Raw genomic sequence first — 16,758 nt, 5'->3', positions numbered from 1 at the left:
TGTTTTCCCAAGGCATCTTATTTTACTTTGGGATAGCTCAAATTAGGAAAATATAAATCCTAAATTTGACTCCTCACAACTCTAACCTATAGTTTAGGCCTTTGGACACAGACAGAATAAGCCTAACCCTTCTTTCACAAGACAGACTTTCAAGTATTTGAAGACAGTTACTAAGCTAGGGTAGCTAGGTGGTACAGTGGATACTCATAAAGACTCATTTTCCTGAGTTCAAATCTGGCCTCACACTTTCTGTGTGACCCTGGGCAATGTACTTAATCATGTTTGCCTCAGTTTCCTCGTCTGTAAAATGAACTGGAGAAGGAAATGGCAAACCACTCCAATATCTTTGCCAAGAAAACCCCAAATGGGGTCATGAAGAGTTAGACATGACTCAACTACAAATCAAACTTTTCCTGAGCCTTCTTTTCAAACAAGTAAACATCCCCCTAGGCATTTTCTAGTTCATCAGCATGTGATGTGGGCCAGGACACTAATGGAACAGGGGAAGCTTGAGTGAATATCCCACACTCCCACAACATCAAGCTCATCCAGGGCTATTGTAAGCCAAGGCTGTGGAGAAGATCTGGAGCAGTCTGATTTAACTGGGCCCTCAGGTGGATTGATCTGAGGCTCAGTCGTGTACCCTTTGGGCAAGGAAGGTATAAAATCAGTTTTATAACTTTGGTGTGAGAGCCCTTAAGACTCCAGGGAACCTCCTTGTTGATTACTTTTACATGCTTTTACTTTCCTGGACTGTTTTTTATTGCCTTGGGGATTGCCTTTTATCTGGTGGTTATTGGATGTTTTTATTAAAGAATTTTTTGTTTGAGCCTTCAGACTCTGAGTGATCCATTTCACCAGATGTGGTAAAAGGACCTGGACAATGTCCTACCTAAAATCTTATGTCTAGAACTGAACACAATCCTCTAGGCCAGAGAAGAGGACTATTCCCTCCTTATTCCCCGATGTTAGATTTCTCTTAAAGAAGCCCCAAACTGAATTTTTAAGCTATTGCTATCACACCATTGTCTTATAAAGCCTGCAGCTCAGTAAATATTTAGATCTCTTTCAGACAAATGACTGTCTAACTATGCTTCCCCCAAAGATGATTTATTATTATCTGACCTACAAGAGGGCTATATTAGAAATGCAGTCAAATGGCTCTTTCAACTTAGGTCTTTTTTTGATAGATGTAGAATGGGATTAATGGAAAGAGCATTCGGCTTGGAACCAAATCAGAAGACTCTGCTGTTTGCTAGATGCCCACTAAAACTTTCTAAGCCTCAATTTTCTAATCCATAAAATGGGGATAGTGATACTTATACAGGGGCTTGTTGTGGGGAAAAGTTATGATCTGATGTTTTTTAGAAACCTTGAAGTGCTATACACATGTGAGTTATTGTGTTGATTACTCTTTTAGCCTTATATTGTCTGTTACTCAGTTACAGAAATCCCTCGCTCTAGTCAGCCTGGGCTCATAGAATCTCAGAGAAGAAAGGTAGCTCATAAGCCCTCTTGTCTAAGCAGAACTTATTCTTGCATTTCTTTTACAACGTTGCTGATGATTGCTCATGCAACTTCCTCTCTTTTTTTTTTTAAATTTTTAGGCAGTTGGGGTTAAATGACTTTCCCAGGGTCACACAGCAAGTAAATGTCAAGTGTTTGGTCTGAATCGGAGGCTGGATTTGAACTCAAGTCCTCCTAACTTCAGGGCTGGTGCTCTATCCACTGCACCACCTAGCTGCCCCCCAACTTCCTTTTGAAAATCTCCTATGAGGTCTCACCGCCCCCTGAACAACCCACCTATATTTCTGCCACCAAACCTTGGTTTGTGCTATTCTTCTCTATCTGACATTGCTTCCCCTTCCTCTAATCCCTCGTCTACTTGGTGCCTAATTTTTCTTCAGAGTGTTTCCTGACCATCATTCATTTACTCAACAAATATTTATTAAGCACCTTTGTGTACAAGGCACTGTGGATACAGAGACATTATTATAAAAGGCACATTACTTGTTCTTGAGGAGTACAAAGCAGAGGTCCAAGGACAGGATGCTGAGAAATTTCAGGATGGAGAGTCACTTTCAGCTGGGAGAATTAAGGAAGGCTTCACAGAGAAGGCGGTAGCTGAATTTGGATGGAAAGAAGTGAGGTACTGAAATGGAGGGGAGATTAGAAGTGGGGGGTGACAATTCAGCCCAGGAATGAATAACATGATATGAGCGAAGGTATAGGAAGCAAATAGAACCAGATGAGAATGGGTGACTGAGAGTAGCTCCATTTGGCTGGAATGTTGTTGTTCATCCTTCATTTTTGAAGAGGACCAATGACATCATGGGATGATGTCTTAACTTGCATGTGATTTGGATTTAAGTGAGGTAGAGTTGCACAAAGTCTTCAATCTCACTATCTCTTTTAGAGGCATCGAAGTACAGTAGCAAGACAAAAGTCAAGATGACTGGTAATGGCCTGGGATGCAATGGATGACCTTAGAGTCTTTGATGTCTGACCAAGCTCTACGTTTTCCATGGTGCCTACTTCAGCCACCTTCATGGCCATTGGCGAAAATTGTTCTCATCCACCCATTCTACAGGGGCAAGTCTTCATGTGCTTGGGGTAGACACCTCCCTAACTCACAGACAGGTTTGAAGCCTGCTATTTACCCCCAGCCTGATTTGGCCTATCTACTGAGACAAGTCTTCACATGCTTGAGTAGACATCCCCCTAACTCACTGACAGGTTTGAGGCCTGTTGGTTACCCTCAACCTGGTTTAGCCTGTCTGCTGAGACAGTTTACTAGGGTATGGCTGCTGTGTATGCTACAGCTTCTTGGAGTCAGAGGTGAGAGTTGGGTGAAGGTAGACACCAAAGATGAGCAGCCCTGGGGTGTATAGGGTGTTCAGGAAGGACTAGCACCTCTGGTGTGAGGGCTTGCTTGTCTGGAATGTAGAGTACATAGAAAGAAGTGTGAGATAAGACTGGAAAGGTGAGTGGAAGCCAGGTTGTGGAGGGCCTTGAATGCAGTGCCTAGAGCCACTGAAAGCATGTAATGAGCTGCCTCTCAGCTCACATGGTTCCCCTGCTATACCCATCAATCCAGTACTAGCAAGAGCAAGGTCTTCTGATGTTTTCTTTTGCATTGTGGCTCTGTCTTTCTTATAGTTCCTTCAGCTGGTACTGATTCTTCAGTGCATATGGTTTTCTGTTGGGGCCATATGGTTATGCAGGCCTCTCTCCAGGTCCTGTGTAGAGTTTGGCATCTCCATCTCTTCTTCTTGACATTCGCATGGTTTCTTATATCCAGAAACAGATCCCTCTTTGTGCATGTTCCCTAGATATCTCCCATGAATGAAGAGGAATAGAGCATATTTGCATGCATGATACAAAGTGCTATGTTAATGCTGGTAGAATCTCATGTGAGCATGTGTATATATACACACTTGCACATAGTTATTCATCTTGTGGCCTTTTATTTGGAAGGAAAGTATTGTCTTCACCTCCCCTCCCCCCTTTTTTTACTACTCTTATAAATAAGGCCACAGTTTAAGTCTTGAAGATTGAAGTGGATGTGATTATATTTTAATCTTCATATTTCTTTAACACATTGCTTCATATTATTATTACTGTTACTGATTCCCATTTGTATAGCATTTTATGACTATAAAGGGCTTTACATACCATCTCATTTGATTCTGACAATAATCTTGTAAAATAGACATTATGACTATGAATGCATTAATGAATTTTAAAAAAGCATATATTAAGTACTTGCTATGTTCCATGTACTGTGTTAGGAGCCAGGGGTACAAATACAAAAAGCAAGGTAGTCCCTCCCTGCCTTTTCTGTTTAGCCAAAGCCATGTGGACTTCACGAACAGATCATAGCAAGTGTTCAAGGTCAGAGCCTTTTGACATCGAATTAGATGCTAGATTTAGAATTAGATTTAGATGTGAGAATGATGGATTTTGAGCTCACATCTTCTGATTTGATTTACATATCATCTAGGCTAACCTCTTTATTTTAAAGATGAAGAAATTGAGACTTAGGTGAGGTGATCTGCTCAGGGGCCCACAAGTGGAGAATGATAGAGAACACAGGTCCAAATCCACTGTACCATGCAGAACAATGGCAGTGTCTAAAAACTAGCCTGCAGGAAGAGGTAACGTGATGCCACCTCAGAGGTAGACAGTATTGAATCTCTCAACTGTTCACCTCCAAACAGACATTTTTGTCCAGCTTAGAATCTTGCTCCTTAACGGTAAATCTACTCTTTGTAATCCTTTTTATTTCTTTGACATTCCCTCCTAAGGTCTCTAAGCAATTTAGAAACCATAGGTTGTGTTTTCAATTTGGACCTTTAAAGTTTATCTTTTTTTGTACATTTCCTTTTTTTTTTTAAATGATCATGATTAGAAACAGAGGGTGAGGGAGAAGAGATCAGATCATGAATGTATATGAAATCATTGCAGTTGGCTCTGTGAATTGCATCATACTTAGGCACTGTTTTAAAATGTTTATTTCCCAATCACAGGACTTTGGGGGGAGTTTTTACCTTCTGTGGCATGAATTCCTTATTTACTTTTTTACAGCAGGTATTTATAAGTCCATATGGACATACTGGAGACCCAGTTGGAGACCCTGTGCTACTGTAATGACGTCTAGCTCAGCATCGTTTCATACATCTTGCAAGCTAGTAGTGCTTGGGGTACAATATACCTCCCATCACATTTTGGGAGATCCAGCCTGACCCTGGACAATGGATTTTAAATTGCCCCCAGTGGAATCCTAGAATTGTTCACTGGCTGCCAAGAATGCCAAGAAACAATAAGAAAAAAAAGGGGAGAGGGCAGACAGGGTTATTCTTGTATTATCAAAGTTACCACAGTTCTCTTTTGTTATATTTTATGTTGGACGAAGGGGTTTAAATATGTCCAGGTCAAGAAGATTGGTATATTTTATTACACATAAGAATCTGAGAGGCTGATTAAAATTGAGTATTTTTTCACACTTACTGAACAGCTTACAGCATTGCAGAACTAAGTGTTGCATTGAGGGATCGTATTGGTGGTTAGTGGTTCATTAGTTGAAAGCAGAATGTAAAGGAAGGTGCTACCTACGGCCTCTCCCCTATCCAGTTCGCTTCAGCTTCTGAAGAAATTTGTGGCCAGGATCAAGCCAGGCCTGGGGCAACAGAGCCACCACCACGTCTTTTCCATCGGGAACATGTGAATATGAAGATATCGACAATGGCTTCCATATTCCTAGATTTGTAGAGTTACTCTGGACTTTCAGAAAAAAACCTCAGTTTTCAGGTCAGGAGGAAGCCAGGAATTAATATAATCATAGAAAGACCAGAGAGTCTTAGAATCACACAATGATAGAATGTTGGAGTTGGAAATGCATTTGAGATCATCTAGACCCCGGACTTCTTCATTTTACATTTAACATTCCTCCCAACTCCCCCTCACAAATATCTAACCCTTTTGAGTGAGGAGGGTCAAGTGCTGGCCGTTACTTCCCAGAAGCAATGCTCCCTGCTCAACACTAGAGGGCATTCTTGGGTAACAACAAGCTTTATCATTCTCCTAGCTAGTTACCTCCATCTCCAAGCTTCCCCTACCTCTTGGATTTGCAGATTTATTCAATTAGATTCCCCTTCAAGGTGTCCCCACAAACCAAGAAACTCTGCCCTATTCCTTTTGCTGCTGCGTTTAAATAGACTCAATCACACCTCCTTAGTATAAATTTATACAGTTCTTTACTCAGCCAAAGAAGAAAAAAGGAGTAAGAACCATATACATTACAAAAACTAGTGCCTGCATGGGACTAGGTGCAAGTCACTCCTAGATCAGGCAGTTCAGTTAATGAGATAGTTTTATTTAAAATTTCCTCTCAGCTGTTCCTATATGGAGCAAGCAGGCATTTCCAAAAGCTGTTGTATTCACAGCAAAACCTCCTGTAGGGTCCAAGTCTAATTATTTGAATGACCTAGGATACCCGGCCTTATTCATCTAAGTGTCTTCCTTAAGGACAGTCACTCAGTCTGGATAATGTGCTAATTCTTCTTCCAGTCATCCCTTCTCCTGTTGATCCTATCTCTACTCTATCTCCATTCTGTCTTTGCCTATTGCTGGCTACTTAGGGTCATGCCTCCAGCTTCTCTAGCAATACATATTCATTGCTTACTTTTATGAGCCTGCTTTAAATGCAATGAATAGCTGTGATAATCTGGTAGTAACAAGTTTTTGGGGGCAGGAGTAGTCTACCTCTATGCAAATGGTTGTTTTTGTTGCTCTCTCTGCCTTAGAAAAACTCTTGTTCATTTCCATTCCAGGTTGTATTAACTCACCAGTCTTTGGTTCTTTGAGGTGTGCTTAGTGGCAGAAGCTTTGAGGGAACTCCAACTTTTTGTTTACTCTCATAGGGCTATAAGTTAGGAGTATAACTACATCCCTTTTAGTTACAGATAAGGAAACTGAAGCTCAGATGGGGAAGAGATAAAAGTCACAGAACAAGTTATTTTCTTGACCCCTAATTTAGACTCTTGCTAATATAGCTATTCTTCAGAAGGTACTGAAGAGGCGGTGTGGCATAATTGAAAGAACAGTGGTTTTGAAATCAAATGACTTAGACTTAACCTCTCTCTCTAATTCTTGTTCCTGGGTGATTTTGAGTAAGTCATTCAGCCTCTATGGCACTCAGTTTCCCCATATGTAAAAATCTATTAGATTAGCTCTTAGGTCCTTTATAGCTCTATGAATCTATGAAATGAATTTAGAACATCTATTTTTCCCCCTACCCTCACAAGAATCTGTTTAGATGATCTCTTTTTCTATGAACCTCACAGATTGAGCAAATGTAAAAAAAGTTAATAAAATTGACTCTAAAATGAAACTCTTTGAACTTTATTTTCCCCATGGGTTTACTTTAGAAAATGTGAGTTGGTATCTATCAGATATTAATGAGAAGGGGGTAGGGAGGTCAATAGAATAGAACTCAGGAAAAGATATTATATCATGAAATTTTAGACTTATAAAGGACCTTAGAAAACTCAGAGGAAAGGACTTTATGTTGTAGGAGAGATATCACTGGCTTGAGAGTCAGATCTGGTTCTGTCACTAATGAAATATGGGCAAATTATTGAACTTTTCTGGGTCTGAATTCCTCACTCTGTTAAGTGAGGGGATTGAACTAGATCAGATAACTTACATCTATGACCAAATAGGTCATAGAATAGAATCATAAAAGTATAAAGTTGGAATGATGGCTGAAATTTATATGGTGTTTTTTATATATATGTATGTATGTATGTGTATACATATATATGTAATGCATATTATTATTTGGCCCTTTGGAGTGTCAGCTACAAGTTATTATTATTTCCATTTTACAGATGAGGAAACTGAGGTTCAGAGAGATTAAATACTTACCAATGATTACATAATTCATAAAGGTCAAAGGTAGAAAGTGGATTCGAGACTTCCTTACTCCAAGAGTAGCACTCTACCCCTTCAGCAGTCTGGTATAGTAGACAGAGGACTGGCCTTCAAGTCAAGAAGACCTGGCTTCATATCCAACCTCGGGACTAAGCTGTGTGATCTTGGACAAGTCACTCCCCACTCTAGCATTAGTTGCCTCATTTGCAAAATGGAGAAGTTGGTCCCCTCCGGCTCTAAGTTCATGATTCTATGAGCCTCTTGGTTTGCCGTGATGCCTCTCAAGAACTGTCTTGTAGTAGAAAGAAGGCTGGATTAGGGGTCATGAGATCTGAGTTTCTGAAAATTTTGAAACCTCTTTGATTTAGGAAATTTTCTTCCCCTTTCCAGAAACCATTTGTTTAGTTAGTGTATTATCTTCTATTTTAAAGAGACATGTATGCTGGCAGATGGTGGCACAGTAAATAAAGCTCTGGGCCTGGAATTAGGGAGGCCTTAGTTTAAATCTGCGCTCAGATGTTTACTAGCTGTGTGACCCTGGGCAAGTCATTTAACCCTGTTAGCCTCAGTTTCCTAATCTGTAAAATGGGCTAGAGAAGGAAACAGCAAATCACTATAGTATCTTTGCCTATAAAACTCCAAATGGCGTCACAAAGAGGCTGACAAGACTGAAATGACTGAACAATTGCTGGCAGCTGGTGGCACAGGAGATAGAGCTCTGGGCCTGGAATTAGGAAGACCTTAATTCAAATCTGGGCTTAGAAGTTTACTAGCTGTGTGATCTTGGGCAAGTCACATACTTCTGTTTGCCTTTGTTACAAAATCAGGATAATAATTGCATTTACCTCACAGGGTTGTTGTGAGGATCAAATAAGATAATATTTATAAAAAGTATTTAGCACAGAATGCTTATTTGCCTTCTCTTCCCCTTCCCTGGCCAAAGGCATTGGAAACCATCATAGAAGACATCCCCAACAGGATCCAAATTTAGAAGGGTTTCCCTATAGATCATGGGCAGCTAGGTGCTGCAGTGAATAGAGTGCCTGACCTGGAGTTAAGAAGACCTAAGTTCAAATCTGGCCCCAGACATTTTCTAGTTGTGTGGCCCTGGGCAAGTTGTGCAACCCTTTTTGCCTCGGTTTACTCATCTGTAAAATGAGCTGGAGAAGGAAATGGCAAGCCACTCCAGTGTCTTTACCAAGAAAATCCTAAATGGGGTCATGAAGAGTCAGATACGATTGAAAACGACTGAACAACAACAAAAGTAGATCATGAGTTCTCAACCTATGGTCCATGAACTTGGTTTTTTTAGAATATATTCATAGCACTATTTCAATATAATTGGTTTCCTTCATAATCCTATGTAGATTATTTTATGCATTAAAAAGACTCCACCTTATTCTAAGAAAGAGTCCACAGGTTTTCCCAGAATGCCAAAGAGATCCATGGTACAAAAAAGGTTAAGAATTCTTGCTATAGATTGAGAAATCTTCCAGATGTCTTTTTTTTTTTCAGATAACATACTGATTACATTAAGCCCCAGAACATTACAGGGCCATCTCAAATGGTCACTCCGAAGAGACTGGCCTGGTGATCCACACTGACAAAATCAAACAGATGAAGAATGTATATTGTCCTGACCAAGACACAAATTTGAATGGACAGCCCACCAAGTTAGCCTATTAATTATTGGTCTTAGATAAATGTTGCTGATGAAAGATAGGTGAGGCTTTAATCATCAAATTCAATTGAACAGAAGGAAGATAGTTGACTGGATGACATTATGGAAAATTGTGTGCAGCCTGAATACAGCACTGGTTTCCATAGCATGTTTTAAATTTTTTAAAATTAAAAAAAAATTTTTTTCAGTTTAATAGGAATTTATTTTCTCACCTCTCCCATCTCCCATTGACAGAAAAAAAGAAAAGAAAAACAAAATGCTTGTATCAAATATACATAATCAAAAAATTTCCATATTGACCATGTCAAAAAATGTGTGTCTTACTCTGCACATTCACTCTGTCACCTGTCAGGAGGTGAGATGAATTCTTCATCATGGGTCCTCTGGAACATGATTGATCATTGTGTTCTTAAGTCTCCCAAGACTGTTTCTGCCATGTTGTTGTCATATAAATTGTTCTTCTAGTTTTACTCACTTCACTCTGCATCACTTCACATAAGTATTCCCAGGTGTCTCCAGAGCCACCCCCCTTCATTGCTTCTTACAGCACAATAGTATTTCATTACATTCATATACCATAAGCTGTTCAGCTATTCCCCAATTGATGGTCACCCTCCTAGCTTTCAGTACTTTGCCACTATAAAAAGAACTGCTATAAATATTTCTGTATATATGGATCCTTTCCCTCTTTCTTTGATCTCTTTGGTATATAGGTCTCATGACTTGTTAAAAGGCCAAGAGGGAGATTTCAAGCACTTTAGCTAGGAAGGCTTCCAGTACCCCTTAGAGAGAAATAATGGGAGGACATGAACAAAAATTTTATTAGATTAGAAGACATGGATGGGTTCTGACCTGTGCTGTTGGAAGGAGTACCCACATTGAGGATATCAGGTACCCACTGAAGCATCAGAGTGTATTGCCAGAGCCTGTCTTTGGAAGCTGGTGGGCTTGGTATATTTGGGAGTATATAGGCTGAAGGAGAGACTGCACAGGAAGATAGGGATCCATGAAAGAAAAGTCATGGAATTTCAGAGGTTTTTTTTTTTTTGGCTAGGCAATGGGGTTAAGTGACTTGCCCAAGGTCACACAGCTAGTAAGTGTTATATGTCTGAGGCTGGATTTGAACTCAGGTTCTTCTGAATCCTGGGCTGGTGCTCTATCCACTGCGCCACCTAGCTGCCCCATGTGAAATTTCAGAGTTGAAAGAAATTCTAGAGAACATCTTGTTTAACTTGCACTTGCATAGAAATGACCCTCACATGACCTCAGACAGGTCATTCAGCTTCCATTGAAGACTTCCAGTGATGAAGAGCCTATAACACCCAGTGATAACTCATCCTATTTTTGGACAGCTTTCATAGAAAAGAAGATTTTCCATATATTGAGTCCAAATCTACCTCTCTGAAACATCCACTAACGGCCTCTGGGGCCAAGGAAAATAGGTATGACATATGATAATCGCCAAGTATTTAAAGACTGTTATTATATATACTCACTGACTTCCTTCTTCATGGTCTCTAATCTCCTTAGACTTTGTGTACTTCCTAAAATATGGCATTCATAATTGACCATAGTGTCACCCCAGATGTGCTCTGACCAGGGCAGGGTACAGGAGGTCTATCACTTTCCTTATTCCTGGAATTGATATATTCTTTTTCTTCTTCTTCTTCATGAAGCCTATTTTACCTCTTTTGGTGCCTACGTGACCATATCCCACTTTTTTTTTTTTTTTTTTTTTTGGTTGGGGCAATTTAGGTTAAGTGGCTTGCCCAAGGTCACACAGCTAAGTGAGTGTTATGTGTCTGAGGCCGGATGTGAACTCAGGTCCTCCTGACTCCAGGCCAGTGCTCTATCCGCTGCGCCACCTAGCTGTTCCTGTCCATATCCCACTTGATTTATCCTGAATGCACTAAAACCCAAACTTTTTTATCTTCCTTACTATTTTCTAGCCATATTGTCACCATTTGGTACTTACTTGTTTAACTGATAATTTGAACCTACATGTAGGACCTTACATTTATCCCTAGTATAGTCAATCTTAGATTATTAGCTATCTCCCTCAGCTTCATGTCCCTATAGATTTTGTAAACATACAATCTTGGCCTTAGAATTCTAGAATCATAGATTTAGAGTTGGAAGGGGCTTTTGTGAAGCATTTTCTCCAACAATTTCATTTTATACATGAGGAAACTGAGGTCCGAAGTAGTGAAGCAACATAGACCCTTACCCAGGTCCTCTGATTCTGGAACTAATGCTCTTTCCATTATATCATATTGCCTTCATCTAAGTCCCTGATAAAAATGAACAGAAGTGGCCCAAAAACAGATTAGTGGAGCTCGGAGAGAGGAAGAGACAGAAGCACATAATCACTATTCATCTAATTTGCAGAATTCGGAATTTTACCAAGATTTGTCTAGAGGAATCATTTAAAAGGAATTTGTTGATTTGAGGTTTAAAATGGAGTGGCCCAATTCAATATTATACAGTTTTTTTTTTCTGTTTGTCTAGTAGATATGAAGGAAATGTTAAGAGACTTTGCAGTGGTTAGTAACATTGCACCCAATATGTGCTCTCATATTTTTAGAAGTATCTAGAATGTAAAAACTATGAATGAAAAAACAGAGGAGACCAAGAAACAAAAATAAGCAAATTGTATAAGTGTCACAAAGCTGTAGATTTCTTTGATATGTGTATCGAGATTTAAGCACTTTAGGTATTAAATTTTCCTTTTTAGTAACAGCCCCTGTAATAGACATACAGTGCCATCAGGTGGAGGCAGAAGGCTCTAATCCTGCAGCTTGTAGTAGGTGTGTACTTACTGAAAGATTCAGATGAGCTCCAAATTCCTTTTCTTTTTATCAAAGATTTTAAAAATTAAAATATAAAACCTAAGTGTCTATTAAATGAACACTGAAATATTAAGTAGAAAGTGCTTTAGAGTAACAAAAATAGCACTTTTGTTAACTTTTCTTGTTTTTTTCCTTCCAACTACTTTAAAATACATGCACAGCTATACAGAAAGACTTTATCTTCTCTTTATAGCTTAACCTAGTCTCAAATCTTCTCCTGTAATATATTAAACATATAGAAATGTAATTTTTGATATATAAATGTAGATTTATATGGGTATATACACATATCCCTAACATTATAAATAACATTTATACATAAATAACATTCATTATATATGTAAATTTTATTTTTACTTCCATTGATAAATACACACACATATATAAATAAATATAAGAAAAGAAAATAAGAAAAATCAATAAATGAAATCAAATAAGAAAAGAACTTCCAAATTATTGTGCATGTATTTATAAACTGTTATTTACTGATTGTCAACCTCAATGTATGCATTTTCCTTTTGGTTCCGCATTCTTCACTCTGCATTTATTTGTATGTCTTAGAATGTTTCTTATAATTCTTAAAATTTATTCACCTAACAATAATATTCTGTTATAACACATTCCATAATTTGTTCAGCCATTCCATGGTTATTAGACATTAGGTTTATGTATTTCTACAATTATAAATAGCCCTTATAGAAATCTTTATTTTTTAAGGCTAGATTTTTTTTTTTTTATGACATTAACTTCCTGAAGGTCCCAGTACTGGTACTACTGAGTCAGAGGGTATAGTTTTGATTATATAATTTCATGTTATTTTCAAAAAAGTTGGCTAAATTTTTGCCTATTTTACTATAGCCAGTTGAGCATTGAATTTTTGTCATTTTTTATTTTCTTAGCCGATTTCACTGGTGTCAGGTGGATCTCTGAGTTATTAACTCAATTCACTTGAATTTCTCTGATTATTAGAACCATTGAACTTTTAATGTAATTGTTAATGTTTTGTGTTTCTTCTTTTGACACACTGCTCATATAATTTGACTGATATTTAATCTCTCGTGGAATTGCTCTTATTCTTGTCATGTTTATTACTTACTCATTTTGGATGTCTGACTTTTATCAGAAGAGTTTGATTAAAAACATTTCTTTTTTTCTTATTCTGGTTGCACTGCTTGTTGTACAAAGTCTTTTTGTTTTTATGTAATCAAATTTACCTATTTTATTGCTTACAATTTAAATTCTCCCCTTTCCATAATTGTGAAAGACACAACATTTTCTTGTTATCTAGTTTTGTGTGTGTGTTGCATTTTTTTATATTGGATTATTGACCCAATTCCAATTTTTTATGGTGCCTAGGGTGAGGATCTAGTCTATTCCCATTTTCAAAAAAATTGCTAACCTCTTTAACCAAATATTTTCATTGAATAATGAATTTCTCCGTGACTTGTAATCCTTAGTTTATTGAATGCCAGATCATAAAATGTGCCCAGTTTAAGCTTATTATCAAATATATTCTACTTACCTATTTTTTAAGCCACTTAGCAGATAGTTTGTATAATTACTGCTTAATGGTAGAACTTGAGTTTAGTGTATGATTTCCTTTCCTTTTTTTTTCTCACAATTTTCTTTGATTTTATTGACCTGCTATTTTTCCATATGAAGTTTGTTACTTTCTCTAGTTCTTAAATGTATAATTAGGATGTCATTACAACTATAGATTAATTTGGGAATTAGTGTCTTTTTTTGGTATTAGCTCAGCTTATTTACATTCAGATTTTAGCTCTTTATCCAATTATTTGGTTTTTGATTTATTTATGTAAACATTGGTTTATAGGTGACTTTATGAAAACTCTCCATTTTTAGATTAATTGCCAGATATTTAGTATATTTTTTTTGTTATTTCAAATAATATTTCCCTATTTTTAAATTTTTATTGGGTGAACTACAATGATGATATAAGAATGATGATTTTGTGGTTGATCTTATATACTTTTTTGGTTGAAAATGTCTATTATCTCAAACAATATTTTGTTGATTCTCTTATTTTTTAAAAGTAAATTGTTATATTGTCATATTGTATATTTTAAAACTTCATTTTACCAGTGCTTTTTTCTTTAATTTTCCTTTCTTGTCTTATTGCTATTGTTAACTTATATATCAAATAACTATATCTATATATAGCTATATAAACATAGCTATATCAAATAAAATTATCAGCCTTAATCGTTGCGCTCAGTTTTACAAATAGTTTTGGCTCATAGATTAAACAAATGCTTACATTCCTATAATTTTGAGTAGTTTTAAAATAAATAGCTATTGTATTTTATCAAAGGTTTTTTTTTGTTTTTTGAATAATCTTCATTATTTTATTGTGAAAAATGATTTATTATGCTAATTATTTTCTTGATATTGAACTATTCTTGCCTTCCAGTATAAATCCAACTTGATCAGAATCTATCATATATCTATCTATTTATCTATCTATTTATCTATTTATCTATCTCTCTATCATCTATCCTCCATTCTTCATTGTTTTTCATTAATGATATTGACCTAGAATTCTGTTTTTCTGACTTATTCTTTCCTGGTTTGGTAAATCTATTTGATCTTATTTTTCTGTGTCAGTTTATTAACCTCTAGTTCTATTTATTTTTTCTGATATTAACTTATTTTGTAATCTATGTCTTATTTTGTCAATATTGGAACTCAGTATTTTTATAGCCATTCCTCCTTTTATATTCTTGGCTTTGTTCTATTTCAAATAATTTTCCTTATTTCTTGACTATTTTAATGTACCCTTACTTAATCTTTTTTGTGTGCAATTTAGTTTTCAATTCCCTTATTATTTGTTAAATTAGCAATCCTATAAAAACCCAATTCCTTATTTTATATTTTTGACTTTTAATTCTGTTAGTTTCTCATTCAAATTTAGTGATTTTTGTGTGTGCTTGTTTTTGGTTTATTCGTTGATTTTCTCAATTTTAAAGTTGAAATATCAATTATAAATCTTCCCTTTTCCTCTTTTATTAACACAACCATTTGAGGAAATAAATTTGCTTCTAAGAAATGCTATAGTTTCATCTGATATGTTTTGATTTTTTTACATTATCAGTATCATCATATTGTTAATATATTTTAAAATTATGTATAATTTGTTCTTTGACTCTAAAATCTTTGGGTCAAAGTGAGTATTTAGTATCCATAGGGATATGATATTTGATAATATTTGTATTACTCATTACTCTTTTAATTGTTATCCATAATAGTAATATTAAATATTTTGCTTTTATTTAAAAGTTATTTATAGATTTGATCAGTCTTTGCAAATGTCCTGGAATATATGAATTAAAAGCAAATTAGTGGATAAAATCATTCAGTTTTCAACATATATCTATTAAATAACATTTTAAAAATATCTTGTTCAATTTTATAAGTTTTTTTCTTATTTGTTTTCCTGTCTGACTTACTAGATTCCAAAATTGGGATATTGAATTTCTCTCACTTTAATATTATTCTATCTAGATCCTTTTGTAACCACTTATCTTTTCCTTTAAAAATGTACTTGCTATCCTTATAGATGCCTATGTATTTAATATTGAAATACTTTTACAACCAATGATTTCTTTAATCATCACATTAGTGACGTGTTCATCTCTCTTCATTTTTTTGTAACCTGAATTCAGTATTTTCTAAAATCATTATAGTAGCGATTGATTTTCTGGAGTTAGCTGATCCTTAATATTCCCCCCACCTCCAACCTTACATTTTAAATCTGTGTCTTTCTGTGTTATATGTGTTTTCTATAGGCAACATATTTTTGGGTCTTATATTTTTATCCATCCTTTAATGATTTCCTTTTAAAAAAACAGAGATGACATTATAAACTTAATATCAAACATCAGTAGAACCAATTAAACTTAATTTGCAATTACTTGTTTTGAACTAAATTTGCATCCCTGATTGTTAGTTATGCTGATAATTTTTGGAGTGATTTTTTTTTAACAATTTGTTTTTCCTCTTGTATCAATTACCTGTTTATATCCCTTGACCATTTATCCATTTATTCATTTATTTCTTGGAGTTGCCTTTATACATTTCATCAGTTCCCTCTGTATTTGAGATATAAAATTTTTATTCACTATATTTGTTTTTAATATTTTCTCTAATCTGTTATCTTCTCTAGTATTTGATTATATTGTTTTTGTTGTATATATTTTTTATTTTAATGGAATCAAGGACATCTATCTTGTCCTTAACAATTCCTTCTATTTAAAAAATTAAACCCTTCATATTCAAATAAATGCATTATTCAGTTTCTTCTTTTTTTTAATATTCTTTTTAATGTTTAAGTTTATCATCCAGCTAGAATTCACTGAGGCATATAGTATATTATGTGGCTCTAAGTTCATTTCCTGACAAAATTGTTATCAATTTCCCCAAGTACATTTCTTAAATAATGAACTCTTTCTTTTAGTGCTTTTCATCAACTCTCTTTCCCCTTAAATCTTCCATCATTATTAGCTGGTCTAAAATTCCATCAACAGAGCTTCATACTGTTAGCTTAAGACTTCAGTATCTATTAAGAATCAAATGCCCGTGGGAAGGCATGGACAAAACTGATTTTGTGAGATTCATCCAAGTATTGGCAGGGCTACTAGAGTGTTGATGCTGAACTTCTACTGGCCTGGGATGATATAGTGTGTAATGGACTCTTGTTAGTATCTACCCTCTCTTACCCTTTGATTTGTTTGGAAAGACTAAGCTAGAATCCTGTTACAATCTCTACCCATTTCT

This window comes from Vombatus ursinus, unplaced genomic scaffold (assembly GCF_900497805.2).
Source record: "Vombatus ursinus unplaced genomic scaffold, bare-nosed wombat genome assembly UNPS02014770.1, whole genome shotgun sequence".
Lineage (NCBI taxonomy): Eukaryota > Metazoa > Chordata > Mammalia > Diprotodontia > Vombatidae > Vombatus > Vombatus ursinus.
The sequence above is the reverse complement of the archived record's forward strand: the minus strand, read 5'-3'. Positions refer to the sequence as shown.